This window comes from Lithobates pipiens, unplaced genomic scaffold (genome assembly GCF_037356315.1).
Source record: "Lithobates pipiens isolate NorthernLeopardFrog02 unplaced genomic scaffold, aLitPip1_a1.2 Scaffold_23, whole genome shotgun sequence".
Lineage (NCBI taxonomy): Eukaryota > Metazoa > Chordata > Amphibia > Anura > Ranidae > Lithobates > Lithobates pipiens.
In genome coordinates, this window is record NW_027507785.1 from 259,858,282 (window position 1) to 259,871,044 (window position 12,763).

Genomic DNA, 12,763 nt, shown 5'->3' on the forward strand with positions numbered 1-12,763 from the left:
ACATAATCATTTACTGAGTATGCAGCTTCTTTCTTTTAATCCTTGCCTATGTTCCAGTTTAGCCTGGGCTCGCACTATAGCAATGTGAGAACCAGCACAATGTCAGTGTGGGTTCCCACATTATATCTCTCCCACAGACTGTTCACACTGCCCTCTGCCAACCGCTGAGGGTGTCAATACAATGTTAATGACACCCCCCAGATCGGTTCACAGATCACAGTGCGAACTGTGAATTCGGACAAGAATCTGATCGCGTGGGTATCGGGACCCATGCAATTCCAGTGCAGGAAAAAAAGAAAGTCCCTGCACTTTTTTTTTTTTTGCAAATCTAATGCGAGTTCAGCCATACAGCATGGACATTGCTTTTGATCAGCACAGCAATGCAGGTGCACATCACATGCAATGTCTGTGTTCGTATATGTGTGAACCCAGGCAAGCAGGTGCCATGACCACTTCCCCAGGTTTACTGTTGCAAAGGTGGCACCTTTTTACAGTGTCGTTTCTCCCTACGCCATGTGCATCAATAAGAAACAACACCATAGCCTAGGCAGCCAGGGCATTTCTGTCCTGCTTCCCTCTTCCTTCTCCAAGCTTACAGACTGAACAATCCACGGTTGACTCTTTTTGGTGAAAGTTCAGGGAAGCAGTACTGAAAAAGCAGGAATCGGCAGCATTCAAATCTGTAGGGTGCAAATGCTGGGTTAAGAATTTTTTTGTGCTCAGTGTGTAATGCTAAAAACCCCTGAGGGTTTAATACTACTTTTAACTTCCCAACCTCTTCCTGAACATTTCATAGCAGAGGAAAACTGCAGTTTTGAGTTTTCAGAAAAAAGCATGTAAACATGGAAGCAGCAATTTAACACGGTTTTATTTTTTTTATTTTTTTACATAGGCATTCTATGTAAATGGTAACTTGTAACAAATATACAGGTGTTATCCTCCTCCTATCCAGACCAATTTTCAGCTTTCAGCGCTGATGCACTTTGAATGACAATTGCACAGTTATACAACACTGTACCCAAATTAAATTTTTATAATTTTATTCCCCCCCAAATAGAGCTTTCTTTTGGTGGTATTTGATCACCTGTGCGATTATTATTTTTTTTTATTTTTATTTTTTTTTGTTAAAAAAAAAATAAAAAAAAAATGTAAAAAGACCAATTTTTTTATTTTTTTTATTTTGTTCTTAAATTTTAAAACAGGTAATTTTTGTCCGTCATTGATGTACGCTGATGAGGCACTACTGATGGGTGGCAGTGAAGGGCACTGATCGGTTATGCTGATAGGCAGCACTTTTAGGTGGTGCTGATTGGCACCACTGGTTGATAGGTGGCATAGATGGGGCATAATTGCCTCTTCCTTTTTGGGACCAATGTCCCTTTAAGATGAGCCGGTGATCAGCTTTTTTTTCTCCTCTGCTGTCAGGGTGAGGAGGGGAAAAAAAAAAACTATCACAAGCTTTTGTTTTGATCATGTAATCAGCTGTCATTGGCTGATCACATGGTAAGGGGACGGGACCGGCCCCTTACTCGGATCGGTGATCACCTGAGTCTCAGTGACTGCATGGAGCATGCACAAGGGAGGCCATCATATGACGGCCTCCTGGTAATTCAGATCCGTGCTGTGGCCGTCATTCGGCCATAGCGTGGATGTCAAGTGGTTAAACCACTTGATTCCAATCTTGGCCAGGACATTAGCTGCATGTTCTTTCTGTGCTTGTTCACGTTCTCCACGCTAGTCCCAACCCAGAGCAATTTGGGGAGGGTGAGGAAAGACCTGGCAAACTGTCTTGTTAAAATTTCTATGGAAAAAGGTTCTCAATCATATCAGACTGGTACCAAGAGAGCTTCTCCAAAGAATTGGTGAGAATTGCATATGACTGAATGTACACATAAAGTTGCGCTCATAAGTTTACATAGCCTGGCAGAATTTATCATTTTTGGCAATTGTTTTAGAGAATATGAATGACAACACAAAAACTTTTCTCTTTCACTCATGGTTAGTATTTGGCTGAAGCCATGTATTATCAATCAACTGTGTTTCACGCTTTTTAAACCATAATGGCAAGAGAACAGAAACCTACCCACATGACCCCCATCAAAAAAGTTTACATATCCCACTTCTTAATACCGTGTATTGCCCCCTTTAACATCAATGACAGCTTGTGGTATTTGTGGATGAGGCTCTTTATCTTCTCAGATGGTAAAGCTGCCCATTCCTCTTGGCAAAAAGCCTCCAGTTCCTGTAAATTCTTGGTTTGTCTGGCATGAACTGCCCAGAGTGGCAATGATATTGTCAGAAACCATGAAATCAGACTGAGACAGAAGTACAGTTTAATAATAAAAGTAAATAGAACAAACGTAATCAAAACATAGGCAAAGTTAGGTAACCAAAAAGGATAATCAGCCAAGCCAGAAAGTCAGGAATCAGTGTAGTGGAACAGCAAGCAGGATCTGGAGCCAGAAGGGATGTCAGCCAAGCAAGTCTTTAAACAGGAACGCAGGAGTCTCTGATGTTGACCAAGGCGAAGGCAGAGATCCTCTGGGCTGGACGGCTTACACAGGTAGGACTGACGGGCAAGATATCAACAGCTGAGTAGTTGTGGAGAGATATTAGCTGGCAGCTGAGCAGCCAGCTCAGAGAAGGAAAGGCTGAGCCCAGCCCTGATAGATATTGAGGTCAGGAGACTGAGATGGACACTCCAGAACCTACACTTTATTCTGCTGTAGCCAATGACAGGTCGACTTGGCCTTGTGTTTTGGATCATTGTCATGTTGGAATGTCCAAGTACATCCCATGCGCAGCTTCCTGGCTGATGAATGCAAATGTTCCTCCAGTATTTTTTTTTTTTTTTTTTTTTTTTTCTTTTTAAGCTACTTCAGCGAATTTATCTGCGAGGAACCAATCAACTTAACGTTCATTTTAGTAATCCTCGTCTTCACTTCACATCATTGTAGCTTGTCTTTTTGATAAGTCTTATCATTCAGATGCTTTATTCGTTTACATATCTAAAAAAGAAAATACCATCAGGTTAGCCAGTACTATCCCATTAGGTTTAACCCTTACCATCCCTCACCCTGCTTCTTCACATTATTTTCCCCCCACCCCCCTACCCCTCTATCTTTCAGTCCTATTGTGGGTATAAGAAAAAGAGGAAAACCCCCCCAGTTCCTACCACGATACGTCCAGTTTCAACTCTCGTTTGGTCTTCCCCTTCTCCTTATCCCTCTAAGCTCTCCTCTGTCCCCACCCCCCCCCCCCTTCTGTTCCTGGTTACTTTCCCTCGGGGTACAACTTTAAACCTCACTTCAGCCTTTCCTTTCCTGATGTTATTCCTGTGTTATTTCCTCCACATATCGCCATGATTTTTTGAATTCTTCCCAAGGGTCCCACTTCCTATCTCTCTCCTCCTTTGTGGCTAAGTCCTCATCACCTCCCTCCCCACTTTCCATATGTTGTACTTCAGATACCCTACGAATCCATTCCTGGATTTTGGGCCCTTCTTTCTCTCGCCATTTTCTCGGGATAAGGTTTTTTGCAATATCTAGTAAAATTGGGACTAATGATGCTTTATATTGGTTTATTGTCTCCTCTGTCCCATGGAATAGCACCGTCCATGGGTCCAATCGAATTACTTTTCCCGTCACCACTTTTACTAAGTCAATTATCCTCTTCCAGTATTCTTTGATTATGGGACAGTCCCACCAGATATGGCCCATACTCCCGATAGACTTACATCCTCGCCAACACTCCGGCGATTGGTCATTTCTGAACCTAGTTAATTTGTCAGGGGTGGCATACCATCTTGCTATGCATTTATAATTTGTTTCTATCAATTTACTCCCTCCCCCCGCGTAGTGAGTTAATATTAGTATTTTCTTTCTAATTTGAGTATTGCATTGTACCCCCAGTTCCTTTTCCCATTTTTTAATAAATGACGGCTCCTCCTGTTCGTCTCCCCCCGAAATTATTTTATAAATTAGACCAATACTTTTTCTTTTTTTTGTTAATTTATCCTTCTGACATAGTTGTTCTAAAGGTCTTAGTTCTTCTTTACTCCGTAGGGGATGGGGCAGCTTTGCGACAAATGTCCGTAACTGGAGGTACCGCCATTCATCAATTCTCATTAACTCTGTGTCTTCTCTTAGTGCTTGAAAAGTGTTTAACTTATCTTCTACTAAAATATCTTTTAATTGTGCATTATCTTTTAATATCCAATTTCCCCCTATTTCTCTTTGTCCTGGTGGAAAATAAGCGTTATCTTTCAAAAAAATTAAAGGTGAATTATGACCCCATTTTTTCTGCGTGTGTATTTGATCCCATAGTTTAAAAACTTGTCGTGTAATCTTGTGTGTATTTAATCCCAGTGTCCTATATTGTGGCGGGTTCCAAATAATTCTCCCTAACTGTGTTTGAGAAAGCGTGTTTTCTATTCTTACCCATCTTTTATCATTTACCTCTTTCGCCCACTCTACCACCCGTGACAAAACTACTGCGTTGTAGTATCTTTTTGTATCCGGTGCTGCCACTCCTCCCTGTTCTTTCCCTCTTCTTAAAACCGCATACGAGATTCTCGGTTTTTTATTTTGCCATATAAATTTCGAAATTATCTTCCTTAAAACTGTAAAGTAGATCGCCGGGAGTGCGAGGGGCATCATTTGAAATTTATAAATTATCTTCGGGACTAAGATCATTTTTACCACGTTTATCCGACCTAACCATGAGAGGGGGCTAGATGAAATTTTATTTATTTCGCTCTTAATTTCCTCTAATAAAGGGATATAGTTTTTCAGGTATATCTTTCTTAAGGTGTTCGACAGGAGGACCCCCAGATATTTTATTTCTTTGCGCCAGGGAAAGAAAAATTGTGTTCGTAACCTCTCCTCTTCTATTTTACCGATATTTATGTTTAGGACTTCGGATTTTCCTAGGTTAATTTTTAGATTAGAGATCTGACCAAAATCTTCCAGTGTTTTTAACAGGTTCGGGATCGTAATCCTGGGGTTTGTGATAAAGAAGAGCACATCGTCCGCATATGCGGCTAATTTGTGCTCCTCTTCCCCTATTCTAATTCCCGTAATGTCTGGGTTATTACGAATTACTGCCAGCAAAGGTTCAAGGGAAATCGCAAACAACAGGGGAGACAGTGGGCACCCCTGTCTGGTGCCGTTACCCATTTGTAGCAGGGTGGAGGATTCTCCATTGACCCTAACCGTTGCTTGTGGATTCTTATACAGAGCCCCAATCCAAAATAACATCCTCGGGCCCACCCCCATCTCTTCTAATGTTTCTAGCATGAGTCCCCAGTCTACCCTGTCAAAGGCTTTTTCAGCGTCAATTGACAGGAATAGACCTGGGGACCCACTGTCTTTCAAGGCTTGGATAAGGAGCAGTGCCCTTATTCCATTGTCCCTGCCTTCTCTCTCCGGAATAAACCCGACTTGATCCGGATGTATCAATTTTGTCATGTTTCTTTTTAATCTTGCTGCTATTACTTTAGCGTATAGCTTTACATCTGTATTTAGCAGAGCGATTGGCCTATAATTACCACATAGTGTTTGATCTTTCTCCTCTTTCGGGATCAAAGAGATCACAGCCCGCAGAGTTTCCATCCCCATGTCATATTCGGTGCCTATTCCATTTATGTATTTACATAAGTAGGGGACTAAGACCTCCTTGAATCTTTTATAGTACGTGATTGCGAACCCATCTGGGCCCGGGCTTTTCCCCGAGGCTGTCTCTTTTAAAGCTTTATAAATTTCATCCTCCGTAATGGGGCTCTCCATGTCCTCCCTCTCCCCGTCATTCAGGCGGGGTATTTTGGCTTTTCGCATGAATTCTTTCATTATCTCTTTTTGCCCTTTTCCCTGTACCCCTTTCTTTTCCACGTTATACAAGGCTTCATAGTAGTTTTTGAATACTTCTGCTATTTCCTTGGAGGTGTGTACCATTTTGCCATTTTTATCCTTTATTTTATCAATAAAGTTAACCCCTCTTTTACCTTTCACCTGTCTCGCTAGATTTTTTCCTATTTTGTTTTCCCCATAATACCTTTCTCTGACTCTGCCCAAGGATGTCCTTCTCATTTCCTCCTCATATATATCCTTAACCACTTCCCACCCGGCCAATGTATATATACGACCGGGTGGGAGCCGCCTGCTCCTGATAGGACTTTCAGGAACGTCATTCAGGAGCAGCGGGATCGCGCGCGCGCGCTCCCGCGCAGCGGCGCGATCCCGATGTGCTCGTGTCACCCGGACACGGCACATCTCAGATCGGCAGGAGGGCTCTGTGATTGGCCCTCCTGATCACATGACGGCCGTGTCCAATCACGGCCGTCATGTGATGTAAACAAACAGCCGGTTGCTAGGCAATCGGCTCTCCTCTCCTCACACGGAAGTCACCGCTGAGAAGAGGAGAGCAGAACGCTGCAGCCGGCTGATGATCAGTGAGTATGGGCTGCTTTTCACAGCTTTTTACTCACTGATCATCAGTGTAGTGTAAACACACAACACACCACACAGTGAAAACACAGTCCCCACATATGTCCCCAAAACACACATGTCCCCAAAACATACATGTCCCCAAATAATAAAAACACATGTCCCTAATAATAAAAACATGTCCCCCACATATGTCCCACTAAAATCACATGTCCCAATGATTATCTGCACACATATGTACATGATCATTTGCGTACATATGTCCGTGATCACACAAACCAATTATTATACACTTAACGGAATTTTTTTTACCAAAAACATGTAGCAGAATACATTTTGGCTTAAATTTATGACAAAATTAGATTTTATTGGATTTCTTTTCAAATAGAAAAAAGAAAATATTGTTTTTTTCCCAAATTTCCGCTTTTTTTGCGCTTATATCGCAAAAAAAAAAAAACTGAGTCGTGAATAAATAACACCAAAATAAAGCTCTATTTGTGCGAACAAAATGATAACAATTTCATTTGGGTACAGTGTAGCATGACCGCGCAATTGTCACTGAAAGCGCTAGAGCGCTGAAAGCTGAAAATTGGGCTGGGAAGGAAGGGGGTGAAAGTGCCCTGTATTGAAGTGGTTAAGTTCCTCTTTCTTGTTAATCAATCGGTAGAAGGTCTCTTGTTGTTGGCCCCCTTGCTTTTTATGCTCCTGTTCCAGACTAAGGACCTCTCTCATTAACTTCTCCTTCTCTTCTTTTCTTTCCTTTTTTTTCCTGGTCCCTATGGAGATGAGGGCACCCCTAATATAAGCCTTATGGCCCTCCCAGAGGGCAGCACCCGGCACCTCCCCTGTATCATTTGTCCTGAAATAGAACTCTATCTCTTTCTGTATCTTTCCTGCCGTTTTCTTATCCCAAAGGAGCTCCTCATTTAACTTCCATGAAAAGGGGCGTCTCTGTATCCCGGGTATCCTCAGCTTCATGGCCACAGGGGAATGATCCGAGAAAGTTGCTATTTCTATTTTTGTTTCTATAACTGACTCCAATAGCCTATGTTCGACCAGGATATAGTCCAGCCTAGTGTACGTCCCATGCACTGGGGAAAAAAACGTGTAATCTTTTATTTTTTCATGCTGTATCCTCCATACATCTGTCAATTGGCTTCGCTTCAGCTGAAGCCTCGCTTTTTTTATACTTCTCACGCTCTTCCCCCTTGCACCGGACGTACTATCTAAGGCTGGATCCAAGCAAAAATTAAGATCCCCTGCCACTATTAAATCACCTTTCTTAAACTCCGCGAGTCTCCCCAATATTTGTGTCATATATCTCTCTGGATTTTTATTTGGGCAGTATATATTGGCTAGGGTGATCTTTCTATCCCCTATTTTCCCATTTAAGAATAGATATCGCCCCTCTGGGTCGGTCAGCCTATCGGACACCTCGTATTTTATATCCTTCTCAAACCCAATTGCCACCCCCTTGGCCCTCCTGATTGGTGAATCTCCATAGATCCAATTTGAATATTTTTCGGAGTAAATTTTCACATTTGTGTCTTGTGTTAAGTGAGTCTCTTGTAGGAAGATTATTTCAGCTTTATATTGTTGGAGTTCTTTTAAAAGTTTAAATCTCTTTTCAAACCCTTGACATTATATGACACAAACTTTATCTCGGCCATCCTATCCTTCTCTGGGCAAGTTTGTTCTGCACCTTATACCTCACCATATAACCCCCTCTTTTTTCTTCCTTATTATCCATTACATACCCCCTTCCCCTCTCCTGCCAGGAACCTCTCCCCCCCCCTATCCCCCCCTCCTCCCCCCCTCTCGGCCCAATCCAGGCCTCTGCTTTGCATGAAGAGTTTTACTCCTTCTGCTAGCCCGATCTCCTAGGGTATGACCTTGACTGCGTTTCCTCTCCTCCCGCCTCCCCATGGGCCCCGATCCCCCTCCTCTCCCCCCAGCCGTCCCTCCCCCCCCCCCTCGCCCCAACATCAAATTAACATCGGGAGGATCAAAAAAGAGAAAAAAGGAAAAGAAAAAACAGTTAACCGTCTGCTCAGAGCATACTATTCCCCCGTCCCTTACTTCACAGTCCCTACACTTCCCAGGGATCTAATGGGATCAGGGGGATTGGAATTCCTATTTTGGTACAAAAGTCCTCTATTTCGTCCAAGGTTTTAAGTTTGGACGTCCTCCCCTCCTTTTGCACTACAAGCGCTGCTGGGAAGCCCCAGCTATATTTTATGTTTGCACTTCTCAGTTGGTCCAATAAAGGCTTTAGCCTTCTTCTGCGTGCCAGCGTTCCCGGTGCCAGGTCCTGAAAGACCTGTAGTGTTGATCCTTCGTATTGAATTGGGGATAGGCCTCTGAGCTTACTCCAGATCTTAGCCTTTTCTTCATATATCTGGAACTTTATTATTACATCCCTCGGGACCTCTTCCCTCAACCCTTGAGGTTTCCTTATTCTCAGCGCACGTTCTAGCTTTAACACTGTCCCTTCTTCTTTTCCCAGTAAGGGATTAAATATCTTTCCGATTTTTACACCCAGCTCTTCTCCCTGTTGTTCTGGCAGTGATCTAATTCTCAGATTTTGTCTTCGATTTTGATTTTCCTGTTCCTCCATCTTGTATCGGATCTCTCTATGTGCTTCCTGCGTTTTCTTTACTTGTGTTTTTAATTCCAGTATTTCCCTGGCCTGTCTTCCTGTTTGTTCCTCCATTTCCTCCACTCTCTTCAGTAAATGCCCCATATCCTTCCTTACAGTTAAAATCTCCGCTTTAATTATGTTTTCTAATTTCTGGAACATTTCCTGTATTTCCCCCTTTGTGGGTATCTGAGAGGGACTCCCTTCCTGCCTTATTCCACTCTCCTGATCTTCTTCTTCTCCAAAGGAGTCACCCCTTGCACCTTCTAATTTTCCAACCTCCTTCCTCCGCTCCCTCGCCCCTCTTTGATTTCCCTCGAGTCCCGGGCTTTTTTGACTTGTTTCTCTTAAATATTTTTGTATAGAGCTGGAGTTCAAACTCTCCCTTGAGTTTTTAGGTTCATTCGTTCTAGGGTTTTTCCCCTTCATGTTCTCCTTTACCTTTCTTTTCCCCAGGGTTTCCCAGGATCTTCCTTTCAAGGGATTCTCTTACTGGGGTTTCTCTTATACTATTACCGCACTCCCTCTAGGTTTTTACACTTCAGAGATCTTGATTACGGTAATTTAAATAAGTACAGGTACAGTCCCTTTTAATTGCTTTTGTTCCACCAATGCGGAGTAATTATACCACCTTATCAAGGGGCAAGGTTACCATATCACCAGCCCAGTGTCCTTTGAATACAAATTCCTAGATCCCGACTTCAATCTGCCAACATATATCTCCTTCTCTCCTCCGACTCTCCGCTTCGTTCCTTTTCCTTCTCCTTCCCCTCTTGTCTTAGGTAGTTCCTGAGCTGGAGATATCTCCTACTCCATCCCTGCCATCCTTCAGGTTTGCAAGCTTTGTTTACCGTATTTATTATAATTCTCGTGAAAAAATGGTGTATGTAGTACTGTCCCTTTTAAATCTCTTCAATATACCATGGGAGCGAGATTAACAAAAACATACAATAATCGCCCAATACAAATAGGGAAGGAGCAAATCAAGGCATCAGGCGGATGAGATAATCCAGACCCTCTTGTATTCACACTACTGTCTCTTAGAAATAGGGTCTATATTGCCAGAGTTACTACCTTGTCCCATTCAGATTTTAAACAGAACTGCTTCTCTTATCTCATAGTACTGTCTGTTTTATTCTCCGTTTCTCTACTGGCATGTTCAATCACATCTAATACAGAATCCAAGAGAGGAAAGATCTGACCTTATATCCTTGTCGGAGGAGACCGGTGATCGTTGTGGGTTCGTGGGGGTATCCGAAGGAAGCGCCGTTAACTCCAGAAGGGAATCCTACCTCCCGTCTACCTTGATCCTGGGCTCCGTGACGCTTTTCTCTTCCAGCGTTCCCGCTCTGCTCTCACCCAAGCGGGAGGTTATACCGGCAGGACCGCCGCCGGTCTATTGCACACCTCGGACGGAGCTCGAGCGGGGGAGGACGGGGCAGGGGGTCGGCGCGGCTGTGCGTTCTTTACGCCAGAGCAGAGCACCCTCTCACTGTGCTCTCCTCCGGCTTGTTCCTCGAGGCCTCCGCCATCTCCCACGAGAGGTCCGTAGTCAGGCCCCTCCCCTCACCTCTCTCACTTCCGCATTCCCTCCCGCCAATCCCTCCAGTATTTTTTGATAACATACTGCATTCATCTTGCCATCACTTTTGATCAAATTTCCTGTGCCTTTGTAGCTCACACATCCCAAAAACATCAGCGATCCACCTCCGTGTTTCACAGTAGGAATGGTGTACCTTTCATCATAGGTCTTGTTGACGCCTCTCCAAATGTAGCCTTTATGGTTGTGGCCAAAAAGCTAAATTTAAATGGCTTTGTGCCAGAAGGTTTGAGGCTTGTCTCTGTGCTGTTTGGCAATGCCTCATTATTGTGCATCTTGAAATAGCCTCACCACATGTTTTCAGAGAGTCCTGTATTTCACCTGAACTTATTTGTGGGTTTTCCTTTGCATCCCAAACAATTTTCCTGGCAGTTGTGGCTGAAATCTTAGTTGGTCTACCTGAACGTGGTTTGGTTTCAACAGAACCCCTCATTTTCCACTTCTTAATTAGAGTTTGAACACAGCTGATTGGCATTCTCAATTCCTTGGATTTCTTTTTTTTTCCCCTTTCCTGTTTTATACAGTTCAACTACCTTTTCCCGCAGATCCTTTGACAATTCTTTTGCTTTCCCCATGTCTGAGAATCCAGAAACATTAGTGCAGCACTCGATGAGAGATGCAAGGGTCTGTCAGGAGTCCAGAAACTCATTGACCTTTCATACACACACACCAATTACAAGCAAACAGATCACAGGTGAGGATGGTTACCTTTAATAGCCATTCAAACCCCTCTGTGTCAACTTGTGTGCATGTTATCAGGCCAAAATCACCAGGGTATGTAAACTTTTGATCAGGATCATTTTGGTAGTTTCTGTTGCCATTATGATTTAAAAAGAGTAAACACGATTGATTGATAATAAATGGCTTCAGCCAAACACTAACTATGAGTGAAAGAAAAGTTTGTGTTATTCATATTCTCTGTAAAAAGGGCCAAGAAATCATAAATTCTGCCAGGGTATGTAAACTTATGAGCACAACTGTACATACAATCTTTGACAACTATCAATGGTTGTTAAGTGGTCTACCCACATATTCCTTGTTGGGATATACATTACCCATATTTTTTTACCTTCGGGATAAATCGGTTCCCTTCAGAACAACATCACTTTAGAGCTGTTACATACAGTGCCTTGACAATGGAAATTGTCCACGTTTTGTCAGGTTACAACCAGGGGCCTAACTAGACATCACAGGGCCCCATAGCAAAATGTTGTATGGTGCCCCCCCCCCCCCCACCCTCACCCAGGGGTGGATCCAGAGTCAAATCTCGGGAGGGGCACTGCCAGAAAATACTTTTTTGGGGGGGGCAATTTATCAGGGCAATGATTGATGTTGGAGCTTCGATCATCATGGCACCATGGTTGTAGGGTGTCAGGATGATTGAAACACATTATTTCTATTATTACGTTGTTATAAAAATTTAAATCGTTCAACTCACCATAATGCAGAATCAGTGGGAGCCCCGAGTGTGTCACCTGCCACCAGATGCAGATTGTCACCTGCCACACGTTGCGGATTTTCACTTGCCACATCACCTGTAACCAGATGCAGATTGTCACCTGCCACATGTTGCAGATTGTCCACCATCACCTGCCACACGTTGCAAATTGTCCACTATCACCTGCCAAACATTACGGATTGTCCACTTGCCACGTCACCTGCCACCCATTGCAGATTGTTCAATTGCCATGTCACCTGCCACCCGTTGTGGATTGTCCACTTGCCACGTCTCCTGCCACATATTGCAGATTGTCCACCTGCCATGTCACCTGCCACACGTTGCAAGTTGTCCACAATCACCTGCCACACATTGTGGGTTGTCCACTTGCCACGTCACCTGCCACAAGTTGCAAATTGTCCACTTGCCACCTCACCTGCCACCCGTTGCAGATTGTCCACTTGCCACAAGTTGCGGATTGTCCACTTGCCATGTTACCTGCCACAAGTTACAGATTGTCGCTTTCCTGCTAAGGTGGGGAATGTTACTTCTGTTTCCCAGTCTGAGTCAGGCAGCAGAGAGATGATGTAATCTCTCTGCTGCCTGCACAGTGAGTGAGAGCGGAACTACCAGGATGCAGGGCG

At 43.6% G+C, this 12,763-nt stretch overlaps 1 long non-coding RNA gene across 1 annotated transcript; it reads right to left on the reverse strand.

Annotated features, from left to right (window-relative positions):
- Positions 1-1,999: 1,999 nt before the first annotated feature.
- LOC143927037 (uncharacterized) lies at positions 2,000-12,212 on the reverse strand. Its single transcript, XR_013262218.1, has 2 exons — positions 12,120-12,212; positions 2,000-3,008 (listed from the first exon to the last, which is right to left on the reverse strand). It is a non-coding gene; the product is annotated as an uncharacterized LOC143927037 (long non-coding RNA).
- Positions 12,213-12,763: the final 551 nt, after the last annotated feature.